The sequence below is a fragment of the Mytilus californianus genome, unplaced genomic scaffold, assembly GCF_021869535.1.
Source record: "Mytilus californianus isolate M0D057914Y unplaced genomic scaffold, xbMytCali1.0.p SCAF_3, whole genome shotgun sequence".
NCBI lineage: Eukaryota > Metazoa > Mollusca > Bivalvia > Mytilida > Mytilidae > Mytilus > Mytilus californianus.
In genome coordinates this window covers 17304494-17318576 of record NW_026262679.1, presented here as the reverse complement: position 1 = coordinate 17318576, position 14083 = coordinate 17304494, and the positions used below count along the sequence as shown (strand labels likewise).

The following is a 14083-nucleotide window of genomic DNA, read 5'->3' as shown; positions in this document are numbered from 1 at the left end:
TTAGATGGTCCATCAATAACATTGAAATAGTCCACACCAAATCTTGAATGCAACAGATTAGTTTGCATTTGAAGCATATCTTTGTAATTCAAATGCTTTAGAACTTTTGACTGAAGTTCCATAATTCTATTCCCAGATGTTTTTATTACACCATTTTTATAAAAAAAAATGTAAGGTACTTGGATTTCTATTGCTTATAAATTCAACAAAGTTATCAAATTGCAACTGGATATCATCGTTTTGAGTTTCAATAGGTAAAGTCTCCAATTTTTTATATGAGTATCCAAGTTCATGTACACAAGAATGTGAAAGATATTTGGCAGATGCACCATTTACAACTAGTTTTTTCTTTCAAGTTATAAATGGTTTTGTATGTTTAAAAAAATCCACACATGTTAACACTTCTTCGGTCATGATGTCCCGTTTGGCTGCTTAACTTTATTGTCATTTTCAACACCACAAATGTATTTACTAATAGTTTTAACACATATACCAGTCTGCTTGGAAATAGCAGAAAAGGTTAATCCAGATTGATGCATTCTTTTTATTTTAGTTATTTCGAATTGGTGTATTTTTCCCCATATCTCCCTCTCTTGTTTTTCTTCAAAATCCATTCTTAAAATGCATGCAACTAGCATGGACTTTAACTGATTATGTTTAGTAGATGAAGATGATGGTATTGTCCACCTGTACTAGTGTTGTTCCATTTTACAGGTGAAGATAGGCACAAAGATTTACCTTCATAAGAATCTATACATACACAGACAATGAAAACATCCCAATCTTAAATTTTATCCTTCCAGTTCATTTTTTAAATATCCAGTCTAAAGAAAAAAATGGCATTTAGTTAGTTTGTTCTCGTGCAAAGTAAGACTCTTTTTTGGCAATCATGAGTTTCGAAATTACATCTTAAGAATTTTTCTTACAAAAGAGGGACGAAAGATACCAGAGGGACATTCAAACTTGGTCCAGATTATAGGAAGTACTCTGACACATTTAATGAACATGGATTTACTATCTGCACAATGGAGACCAAAGAAGACCTGCTGACCATGTTCTCACATGAAAGTATGCTCCTAGGTCATAGGAGAAAAATTGAAGCTGCAGTAAAAATTTGAAAACTGCCACCAGCACAAAACCCTGTGATTCAAGTAACTACAGTAATAACAAAGAACCATGCAGAGGAGATGAAGAAAAAGGAAGACTATCAAAGATTCAAGAGAAACAGGCTGAAGAACTCAAGGAACTGAAAGACAAGTTGGGAAAAGCTTTTGCAGAAAGAGATTGAAAAGTTTATCCCCTTACCTGAACCTGAAGGACCTTACAAAAACCAGACATGTTCAATTTGTCATGTTCGAGTCTATAAATCCGATGGAAATAGGGACATATCTCATTGTAACAAAGAACCATGTACTTCATGGAAGTATTGTGGTAGGAGAAACAAACACAAACCAGATGTTAGCAGAGAGAAAAAGGAGACAGAGAAGGAAATCAGAGATTTGAACCGTGACATGACAGGGGTCAAAGTGAAAACGAATAAATGGATACATTTGCAGAGAGGTCTCAGTCCTCATTTATGCATCTAATGAAACCCAGATTGAAAGCGATTAATCCTATGAAATATTCATTGTGCACCGTCCAGTTTCATCTGATCAAGCAATGTTCGCACAGTCAAGTAATTAACCAAATTATATGTACCCATTTATGCCATATGGATATCCACAAATGTATTACTACAATCCTTATTATTATATGAGCCGTGTTTCTATTGAAAAAGATTTGAACGAGCGATGACCTTTCTCCAGCTGTTTAAGATTTAAATGTATATAACGGTACAGATTAATTCTGTCATAGATACAGATCAAGAACGACTGAAGTATAACAAATTGACACCTAAATGAAAATAATAAAATCAATTATGAATGACTAATATTTATTATATATCATTACACAGGCTTGTATTCAAGTTATCATATAATATACAAAGAAATAATAAACACAATAATAATAAAAAATATAAAAATATAAAAACTTTGAATTTTTCGGAAAACTAAGGATTTTCTTATCCCAGGAATAGATTACTTTAGCCGTATTTGGCACAACTTTTTGGAATTTTGGGTCCCCAATGCTCTTCAACTTTGTACTTGTTTGACTTTATAACTATTTTGATCTGAGCGTCACTGATGAGTCTTATGTAGACGAAACGCGCGTCTAGCGTATTAGATTATAATCCTGGTATCTTTGATAACTATTGTCGTTACGGGCAACATGCTAGCAATTGATATGTTTTTAAAAATAAAAAAGAAATTAAATTCACATTATTCCAGCATCTATCGCGGAAACTGCACTAAACGACAGAGTGTAGATGTAGTACCGTGACTTCAAATAACTTTGACCATATTCTTTAAGGAGAAAGTCACGAGCCACTTTAGTATACATCAAACAGAAACATAACTCGTAGAGTATTGCATGAAACCTCAAACAATGTGAACCTAATAGTAAAGCGAGCCTTTTAAAAGAGAGCATTTACAAGAGCTTGAAGCATAATTCAAAGAACAATGTGTTACTTCAAAATACCTCTCTACGATTGACATGTTGAGCGCTGGCCCATCCGATGTCAAACATAGGTAACTCAAGTATACCCACTTTTTTAGTTTATTTTAGTTAATTTTAATACCTGCATGTTGGGCGCTGGCCAAGCCCATGCTTAGAGGTATGGGCTCACTTTGCAACCTGAGACGGATAACCTTGAGTGAAAAAAAACATTTGCACACTAAAACATATATTCAAATCAGAACTTTCAAATAGACAAACAAATGATTCGTTCACTCGACGAGAGGGCTGCCTAGTTACCCGTGTTTTTGTTCAGGGCTGCCTGAGAACTCAGGTAATAATTTTGTGACAAGTAAAGAATGGATGAAATCCATTATTACATTGCCCAAACGAAATGCTACACATGTTGCCCTTGTACGCATGGAGTATCCCCAAATTGAATATTTGTTACTTGTTAACATGTTTTCAACTAATTAGAGCAACTTTACAAAAATAAGTAGAAATTGATAATCTAATAAAATACAAAAAATAATAATGAATCATTAAATGTCACATACGAAGTAAAGAACAAAATTGTACTATTATTTGATTTGAACTAATGAATCGTAATTATTTGCACATTTTCAACAGAGCTTGAATGTCAACTTCAGATGTTCTGATATAACGAGTGTAACAGTCAGATGTCCAACGCCCTAAATGTTGAATCATGCTATCTTGGATACCATTAGAACTATAAGTTGTGGCTGCTCCTATTCTGAAAGAATGTCCACTGTATTTATCGGCATTTAAACCTAAGTGCGCCAGTAATGCTTTCGATGATAATGATCTGCGTAAAGCTAAATAACTACTGTCAACCAATAGCGGATCGTTATCTGTCGCACCGTTCAGTTTCCTGGATGTTACGTATTTTGACAACTGTACATATGGAAAAATATTATAATTAGTTTTAAAAAGTTTAATAATTACTCCATGACGAAAAATGTCGGTTTTAGATGCCTTTAAACGTAAATTAACTTGACAATCAGATACAAATACTACATCATCCATAGATTAGTTAAGTTTAAAGCTGAATCGAATGACTGTTTGCATGTAAATTCAGAACAACGCAGGAAACCGAAAAATCCTATAACAGCTGCAGTTGAAATAGTAAAATCTAAATGCGGATCGAAAATACCTTTCTGTAAATGTTGGTAAATCTGATGAAGCACATCATAAGTAATCGGTAGTTTTTGTCGAACACTTTTGTTTTCGGTTTTCTTTATTCCATTCAGAATATTTTGTAAACGTAGCAAAGGCTTATATAATTACCTACATTGTCAACTAAAGGATTGACACTACAATTTCCAATAGAAAAATGACGTATTCCAGCAAGATATAACTTTATAGTAGAATATTTCAACCCTAACACTGACTGGTAATATGATACAAAACAAATTAATATATCTTCAGAAATATTAGACTTTACATTTCCAATGAACTCTTCCCCCTCGAATTGGGAGGTACGAAATTTAAGAAAACGCTTATATCCAGATGTGTATACGTCTCTTGTAGCATTATTTATGCTTTTACTGCACAAATTATTAATTACACAACTCAATTCCACAGAACTTCTGAGTGGGGCGGGCAGTGACAAGGTTCCACTGATGCTGTCGGACACAGTTGACGAAAACGGTCCATCTGAAATCCAGAGAGAGCATCAGCTATAGTATCACATTTTCCAGCTATATGAGTGGCGTGAATAATAAAATAATATTTTGCGGAACATCAAGTTAGACGTCTCGTCAATCTCATAATTTCTAATGATTTTGATCTTCCTTTCTTTATAATTAGGACTGTAGCCATATTATCACAGTGAAATGGGATACGCTTCCCTGACCACTCATTACCCCATATAATCGCAGCAATTACTATCGGATATAATTCCATGAAAGCCATAGACAATGATAATTCCGTATCTAATTTCATTTCTACGGGCCATAACGCTTGAAACCAGCGATTTTTGAAATAACCTCCAAATCCCACGGTTGACGCAGCATCAGTATATAAATCATAATCAGACGCATTTACTATATTATCATCGATAAAGAACGAAATTCCATTCCACTGATATAAGAACTTATACCACAATGATAAATTATTTCTGCAACCAGAATTCAAAGTGACATGGTGATGAAGTTCTTTAACAGAGTGAGCGCCTAATAATCAGGCAGTGGTGAAAACATGACAAACGAAAACCCACTCAGCTTTACATTAATTTTAGTTCAGAATGTATAATGGTGCATGAATATAACATTCCTTTCCTTTCCTTGTTCTGGTAATTCAAGATATAATTTGGTAAAATGCACTAGGAATTAACAATTAAGGAGAGATAACTCCATAATTTGCTATCATTTTGATAAAAATTTATCTAGATATTTCTCGAATTACCAGACACACAGAAACGAAAGAACTACCATTTCTAACTCAAGATGAAGGTACCTTCAATATAGGGTGGTTAGGTCGGTGGGTTTTTTTCGGCCATGTTTTGAAATGTTTCTAAATTGCCTGATTCTTAAAAAAAATGGCACTTAAGTAGATATGATATAAAAGATCTGCCTGGAATAATGACTCTCATAGCAAAATTTAAATGACCCAACAAACCTAACAGCTCACGTTTTGTACATTTTTTGCGTTTGATGAAAAGAAGTAGATATTCCTTGATTCGACATAATTTATCTGCGGGTAATCTAGCTTCTACACGAATGGTGTCCAACTTAATACCCAAGTATTCGATGCATGTTACTTTAAATTTAGTCGCCATTTCTATGATATCTTGTAAAAACATGTCGAGTTCTACACCACGATCTTCATATTCGCAAACAATGTTTTTGAAAATGTTAAATGCCTCAATGTATTTATGTAATCAGAAATCACGTTGCAGGCGATGATCTTTGGGTTTAAGAAGAAGAATAGAACCATCTGCCTCTATTTGCTGAGTATCGTTTTGATTTTCATAGCAGGAATTAACAAAGAAACTAAATCAATGTATTTGCCTTCTTTGATATTTTGTCGCTGGGTTTGTGACACTGTTTGTATGTGCAGGAACATACCAGCAGACACTTTCATGGAATTGCTATTTCCCTGTGTTTCAATTATTGAAAACGAAGTCTGACTTTGATTACATGATAATGCACTTCCGGCAGTATTCTTCTGAAGGTCCGCCACAGTTTTTAGAATTTCACCTTGACTTTTAACAGTTTCGGTCAACGATTTTACATTGGCCGATAGTTCACGAATAGTGTTCTTTGACATATTATCACAGTGAAATGGGATACGCTTCCCTGACCACTCATTACCCCATATAATCGCAGCAATTACTATCGGATATAATTCCATGAAAGCCATAGACAATGATAATTCCGTATCTAATTTCATTTCTACGGGCCATAACGCTTGAAACCAGCGATTTTTGAAATAACCTCCAAATCCCACGGTTGACGCAGCATCAGTATATAAATCATAATCAGACGCATTTACTATATTATCATCGATAAAGAACGAAATTCCATTCCACTGATATAAGAACTTATACCACAATGATAAATTATTTCTGCAACCAGAATTCAAAGTGACATGGTGATGAAGTTCTTTAACAGAGTGAGCGCCTAATAATCAGGCAGTGGTGAAAACATGACAAACGAAAACCCACTCAGCTTTACATTAATTTTAGTTCAGAATGTATAATGGTGCATGAATATAACATTCCTTTCCTTTCCTTGTTCTGGTAATTCAAGATATAATTTGGTAAAATGCACTAGGAATTAACAATTAAGGAGAGATAACTCCATAATTTGCTATCATTTTGATAAAAATTTATCTAGATATTTCTCGAATTACCAGACACACAGAAACGAAAGAACTACCATTTCTAACTCAAGATGAAGGTACCTTCAATATAGGGTGGTTAGGTCGGTGGGTTTTTTTCGGCCATGTTTTGAAATGTTTCTAAATTGCCTGATTCTTAAAAAAAATGGCACTTAAGTAGATATGATATAAAAGATCTGCCTGGAATAATGACTCTCATAGCAAAATTTAAATGACCCAACAAACCTAACAGCTCACGTTTTGTACATTTTTTGCGTTTGATGAAAAGAAGTAGATATTCCTTGATTCGACATAATTTATCTGCGGGTAATCTAGCTTCTACACGAATGGTGTCCAACTTAATACCCAAGTATTCGATGCATGTTACTTGTCCTAAAGTTTTATGTGTTGCAATGGGAATTTCAAGTGAAGCAAACACGGAAACTAAGATTTTCATAGTAGCGTCGGCGTTTGCTAAAGGTCTGTCGATTGTTAAAAATCATCGAGTAGATGCAGAACTGTATTAATTCCATAATTATTGTGTAAAATCCAACACATAGCGATAGATAAATTGTCAAAAATTTTAGGACTTGAACGACATCCAAATGCTAATCTAGTGTAACAGTAATACATATTTTTCCATTTAAATCCATATAAATGCCATAACCTCGGATGAATAGGAATTAATTTAAATGCATTAGATACGTTCAATTTACAACACCTTGAGGCAAAACCGTATTCTTTGATGATTTTAATGGCATCATCAATTTTAATATACGAAAGCGAAAAATCATCTTTGTTGATGAGGTCGTTGACACTACTATATTCATCATTATTGTGAGGTGCAGATAAATCAAGTATAAGTCTTTTCTTTTAAGAATATTTACCTCCAACAATGCCGACAGGACTAACCCTATATATATCAAAAGGTGCTTCCGTAAATGGGCCTATAACAAAATTATTGTCTAACTCTGATTTGACAAATTCGGAAACATCATCTGGACATTTTCTAGTAGAAAGCAGGTTTTTACATTCTAAAACTTTTTCCGGTAAAGATGATACGTCAGTAAAAATTCCTTTACGTAACCCGTTAGTTAATGAATTAACGAAATATTTATCTGGATGTCTTTGTAGCTCCCATGCTAATTTATCTACATTAATTGGTGTCGTGGCATGCATATACATAATATTATCGTTATCGAGTCATATATGTGCTTGTTTAGCAGTTTTTGATACAATTGTCGAAGGTTTGCTTTGAGTTGACGATTTTGTATTAATGTCAATATGAGCATAGCGGCACGCGAATCCTCTGTAGCAATTACCAGCGAGATAATAATTGCAAATTTCTTTCCCTTTGTGAAATAGCTTGGGTCCACCGTATGGGTCAATATCGACACTTGATTGTGGCTTAGAATAAGGTGTTGTAAAAATGCGCTTTTGTTGAGAATGGTAGCTTTTGCCCTGTGAGGTATCGGATAAGTAACACATTTCAGTGCTATGCAAAGAACTTCCACATACGTCACATGTATTTATAGCTCTCCCTAAGCAAACTGAAAAATAGAGTTTTTCATCTCTAATCGACCAGTCAACGGTCAAACCTTTAGTTAATTTGATTGCTGCAATTTTCTTAGCAAATGCCTTGTGGTATTCATAGAAAATGTTCCCTTTAAATTTAGTCGCCATTTCTATGATATCTTGTAAAAACATGTCGAGTTCTACACCACGATCTTCAAATTCGCAAACAATGTTTTTGAAAATGTTAAATGCCTCAATGTATTTATGTAATCAGAAATCACGTTGCAGGCGATGATCTTTGGGTTTAAGAAGAAGAATAGAACCATCTGCCTCTATTTGCTGAGTATCGTTTTGATTTTCATAGCAGGAATTAACAAAGAAACTAAATCAATGTATTTGCCTTCTTTGATATTTTGTCGCTGGGTTTGTGACACTGTTTGTATGTGCAGGAACATACCAGCAGACACTTTCATGGAATTGCTATTTCCCTGTGTTTCAATTATTGAAAACGAAGTCTGACTTTGATTACATGATAATGCACTTCCGGCAGTATTCTTCTGAAGGTCCGCCACAGTTTTTAGAATTTCACCTTGACTTTTAACAGTTTCGGTCAACGATTTTACATTGGCCGATAGTTCACGAATAGTGTTCTTTGATATATTATCATTGACTTCTGTGTTATCATTTGATTGCATGTTAATAGCAGGAATAGCATGATGAATAGAGTTTAACAGAGCTTGTAATTGTCTTTGACTAAATGAAGCGGGAGCATTAACTCCAATCACAATAAGTTCTGCAATTAATTCCTCTTGATTTTTTGCTAGCATTATTTGAATCGACAACGGTAGTGGATTTTCGTTTTTTCGAAGCCATATTCAATAAATACAAATAAAATTATTACATAAAATAAACATGTGTATCTAATCCAAATAAAAAATTACAACTGCAAATTAACTAAATTTCTGATTTACTCTAGACAAAGTAAGGGAGGAGTTACTTTAAGATTGACATGCCTTATATATAAAACAAAATAGACTATCAAACAATGCGGTCAGATAATTCCCAGACTTCCATAAATAAGTCAAGATGAAGTGATAAAAGTAAACAAATGGCATCTGCAAGGAAATAAACACTTACATAAACTTTAATTAATGAACATTAATACACATATAATCAATATCATTAACAGCCTCAACAGCCTTCAATGGCAACTTCACCACCACCGACCAATCCATCACTACCAAAAGGATCCCCGCCTATGTAACTTGTATTTGTTTTATACAAAGTTTGACTTTTTTCCAACAGAAGTTAGATGTTAAAAATTTCAGTGATAATTTCTAAGTAGAGATAACTCTATGTCATTTTGTTAAACTTGTGCTTGTTAGCTGGCAACAAAAGAAAACATATTCATTAGTTTGTAAGGATTAAATTTTGGAGTAGAACATGTATTCAGATTAATTGTTGATTTGCACTTTGTGGATTTACAAAAAAAAATAAATCATAAATACCTGTAGAGTATAGTAACTTGAAACCCTACATATTTAACTTCAGTGATTCTGATAAAAATTTCAGTGGAACATAATTAGGAATTAAGTGATAAAGTAAAAAGTTTGATGTTTAGTGTTATGCGTTCAAAACTCAATGACACAGGAATAGTTATTGTAAAGTTTATAAATTTGTTTGCTATATTGATTTTATATTCATATATTTACTTTGATTTGAGGTAATTAACAATGAAAACATATGGGACAAAAACACACGAGACAATATCCAATTCAACAAATCTATAACTTAAAAACATTTTGAAATCACTGAGTGGTCTACAAAAGGCAGTACTCCAATACAACTATGTATTTTCAAGAAGGCCCAGTGATCAGCATACATTATAAAAACCCCATTACTCTGTTGAAAAATGTGTAAAAAATGGCCAAACTGCTTCCACAATTCATAACTTCATAAGAAATGCAAAATGCATTATTATTAAGGCAAAATTTCCATAAAGTGTTTGAAAATTTGGAACCACTTAAAAGATTCTTAATTTTCAATGCCTACAAACCAATCTTCTATCCATCATTGCATTTACCCCTATGTATTTAATGCAATCAAGCTGAAGGATATACAAATAGAACAAAAATAGGTAAATATGTAAACCAACTAATTTTTGCAAGCAATTTTGTGGTGTGGTGTCTTTTATTATAAGAGTGAAAATACATTGTTGTAAAAATGTTAATTTTTTATCTTCCCTTATATAAATACAGCAAGAAATTTAGAAAACTATTAAAATACATAGCTGAGAAATCAATGTAAAAGGGATAAATTTACATGAATAACTATCTGTGAAAATAAGTTGGGTTACAGTATTTAAAAACAAAAAACATAAAAAAAGACACATTAACATACATAACTGGGGCATCTATTGTACTGATTTCTTCCCTGTTGGCCTAATTCTTTCCATTATTCACTACTGACATCCTTTCATGAAAATAAAAAAGGGTTCAGTTTTGAAAGAAGAAAAAACCCCACCAGGGAATATTGAATAAATACAACATCACATGCAGTTTTGTGAGTTAAAACATGTATTTTCATTTATTTGGAAGATTATTTTTTTACTCAGGTAAATTAATCAATGAGTGATAGATTTCTCTTAGAAAAAATTTAAAGGTCCCAGTGAAAAAAACTACACAGAGATCAATAGCTATTGTATTTATTCAATGGGACAATAGAACTGACAAAAGTTTAAATAGATTGAATTTGTGAAAAAGTTTCATTTGGTTCGCAATAAATAACAAAATTTTTCATTGTCAGTTTCTGCTAAATTACTTTGACACTTTACCATTTTATCGTCGGGGAATACTTGTACGAAGTTCTTAAATCTGCTAATAGAATATTCATTTCATAATAACTGTCACACAAAGCTTGAGCTATTCTAGACAAGGAACGATTCCATAAAACTTCGACTTATGAGTTTTGAATGTCCCCTTGGTATCTTCCGCCTCTTGTTTAACAGGGATTGTGCTGTTCTATTTTCATAATTATTTTCGTTATGGTCCAGTTGAGTTCTATAAATCTTTAAAATAGACAATAAAAAAATCACGATTTTCATATATGGTAAGTGAATTTTATATTCCACATTTTTCTTATTGTCATACTAACCAAGATTTTTTTTCCAGAAGATTTTGTCTATTAATAATGAAGTTATCCATTAGGTCTCTATCGTGAATTCGTACTTAACAGTCTTACCACAACAGCCATTTATTTTTTTCTTAGAAGTAACATTCACTAAAATAGAAATGGAATACCCTTGACCAAGATAATCTCCATTCATATTTAAATTAGGCTGTTTAGAATTAAGAATAGAACATCGTTTTCTCCATTACTGTTTATTTTCCTTGTTAATATTTTTTATAACATAATAATTATTAGCGGATGACTTAAACACACTAGCAAACATTTTAAAATTAATTGTCAGAGTTCGTATACAACAAAGATAAATATACACTGCAAAATAAGCAATGAAATTTAAAAATCTGATTTTTGATCATTCATTTTAGAAGATGTATAGAATTCAAACAGTTTATTCAAGAACTTTTCAAACTTCGCTTTAATTGTGAAAAAGTACAACGAAATACTACTTTAAAACAACCGTTTTAAAGTGGGACGTCTTATTTTTACAGAAGCTCACTCCTTCGTGTAAGGACAATGGAATGAAAAGTTCGTGTATATGACGAATACATGTAATATTCATTTTAGCATATTCACAAATACCTTATATACGTTCCATCACATACGGATACGTCATCGATACGTGCGTTTTGCGACAGCTCTAGTAGAGAAGTAAAATGACCAAGATGGTATATTTGAATTGTTCACATCAGATTCTATTCTATGGCCGTCAAAAGTTTAATGTATGTGCACGATTTAGGATTTTTGCATCTTATAAACTCGTTTATACAGAGATTATAGTATGTATTTTTTTCCACTCAGTGACTGTCAATTGATGCTTTAATTTTTTTTTCGTCTGACGGGAGTTGTCTTATTTTCATACCCCATCTTTAACTTAGAAGGATTCCGATCTGTAGGTTTTCTGTTAATGAAATGTTCATAGCATACATATACGTTTTTCGGAAGATCTTTCCGATTTAAAGTTTTACATCCACTCAAGTCGTGTTGATTCCTTCAATGTCATTGTAGCTTGTAAGGAATTAAACAGGGACAATGGTCGCGTGTATTTCACCATGGTATTCACACATTGATTACAAAAAAGTTATTTTTTCGATTATTAGAAAAACCTTGACCTGAACATGAGTTCCCTCTGTTTTGCATTCATTTTCACTCTCCATTATAAAACGAACTAGTGAAAAACAAAATGTAAACAGTTGTGATTAAAGCACGTACGTTGTCTATCATTAGTGCTATGCTTGCGGCACCACGTGATAGATTAATGGCAGCGCACATGGGTCAGATCTTGAAAAATGTGTCTATGATGAGGAGATAATTTTGACGATATAGAATCCTGATTGTATCTGATATGCTTGGTGCATTTCAAATTGACCGACATCTTGTACTTATCTATCCGAGGTCACGATAGATACAGATGTTACAGTTATGTAATAATCAATTTACATGGCAGTTAAAAAATAACTTGTCATTTTTCTGGGTTAATCGTCGAAACCTTAACTTTTTAATGCTAATTGACAACACTTCTGTGTAATGTAAAATACCATATACAATTATAATTGAGATGCTGGGCGCGGTTATAAATAAACGCATTTGAAAAGAATCTCAAACTTGATAATGTAATTGGATAAGTTGAATACAAACGTCTGAAAAATATTACTATGGAAAGTGCGAATCGAAGAAAAAACGTTTCTTATGTGGAGTATAGTGATATGTTTAGCGAATTACACCATGCACACGGGAAAATCAAAAGAACTATTTACGACAAAAGAGACGATTTTGCGTTCCCTATTGTTAATTTGGTTTTTTGGACCATTTCCTTTTGACCCTTCTAACGGTGTGTATTTTGCCAACTCTTTCGCTTTGTCCGTGTCTATAGTGACGTTTTAGATTCAATGAACTTAATTTATGTAAAACTGGTAAAATATAATGTCAGGGATTTTATTGTCATAAAATACTTTAAAATCTGATTTATTAAGTTCTTTCATAGAAACAAAGACTTGGTTTAGGGTTTGGCTGTACCAGTAGAATATCTTTTAAAAAACGGGATACCACATCCTAATTTTTATGGTAACGTTGTTTATAGCACGTAAATTTAAATACGATCCATGTAAACTTATCGATCCTTTGAATAAACTTATACTTAAAGGATACTATTTTAACACCGTAGTTTCAATATGGTTTTTATCAGTACTAGTATTGATTTTTTTTTAATCAGAATATAACTTAATAAGAAAACTTATGGTCCAACTTCCTGTCGGCAATATGTACTTATATTTTGGCATTGCAAAATGTCATGCTTTTATAAGACTGTTTATGACGTCTTTACATTAAATCCGTTAGATGTGTACTTATTGATACTTAAATCTGACGAGTCAAGTCATTTCTAAATATTTATTACAGTTTGTTCTTATGTCGTGCTGCTACACTACTGTCCAAGTTTGGAGAGGGTTGAAAAAGTTTACAAACATGTTTAACCCTGCCACATTCTGTATGTTTGTGTCCAAAGTCAGGAGCCTGTAAAGCAGTGGTTATCGATTGTTGCTGTCTGTTATATTTGTTTATTGTTTATTGTTTTGTTAGAAATCAGACCATTATTTTTTTATGTTTGAAATGTTTCATATTTTGTCATGTGCCTTTCGTAGCTGACTACACGCAGTGTAGGTTTTGCTCATTGTTTAATGCATTACGATGGCCTATAATTACTTAAATAAACGTCATTTAGACTCTGTTAAATAGATGTCTCATTGCCAAACATACAACATCTCCAAGTTATTTCATATCATTTACAAAATTTCAGTGTCGGCAACAATTTGTTTCTTGTTTGTATTCAAAGCATTGTGCCATATCATCGTCATTGTTTTCATATGAAAAAAGTATCTTAATGCTATGAAGATATATAACATTAATAAGTTTTTCATAATTAAAAAAAAACATCGCTATTCTATTAGAAAAATATCGCACTCATATATCAAGTATTGACTCAATGTGGGAT

General features: G+C 32.7%; 1 protein-coding gene across 2 annotated transcripts in view; it reads left to right on the top strand.

The window, feature by feature from the left end:
* Positions 1 to 14083, top strand: part of LOC127734022 (uncharacterized) — a 144937-nt gene that overhangs the window by 66801 nt on the left and 64053 nt on the right. The gene's annotated exons all lie outside the window — the stretch shown is intronic.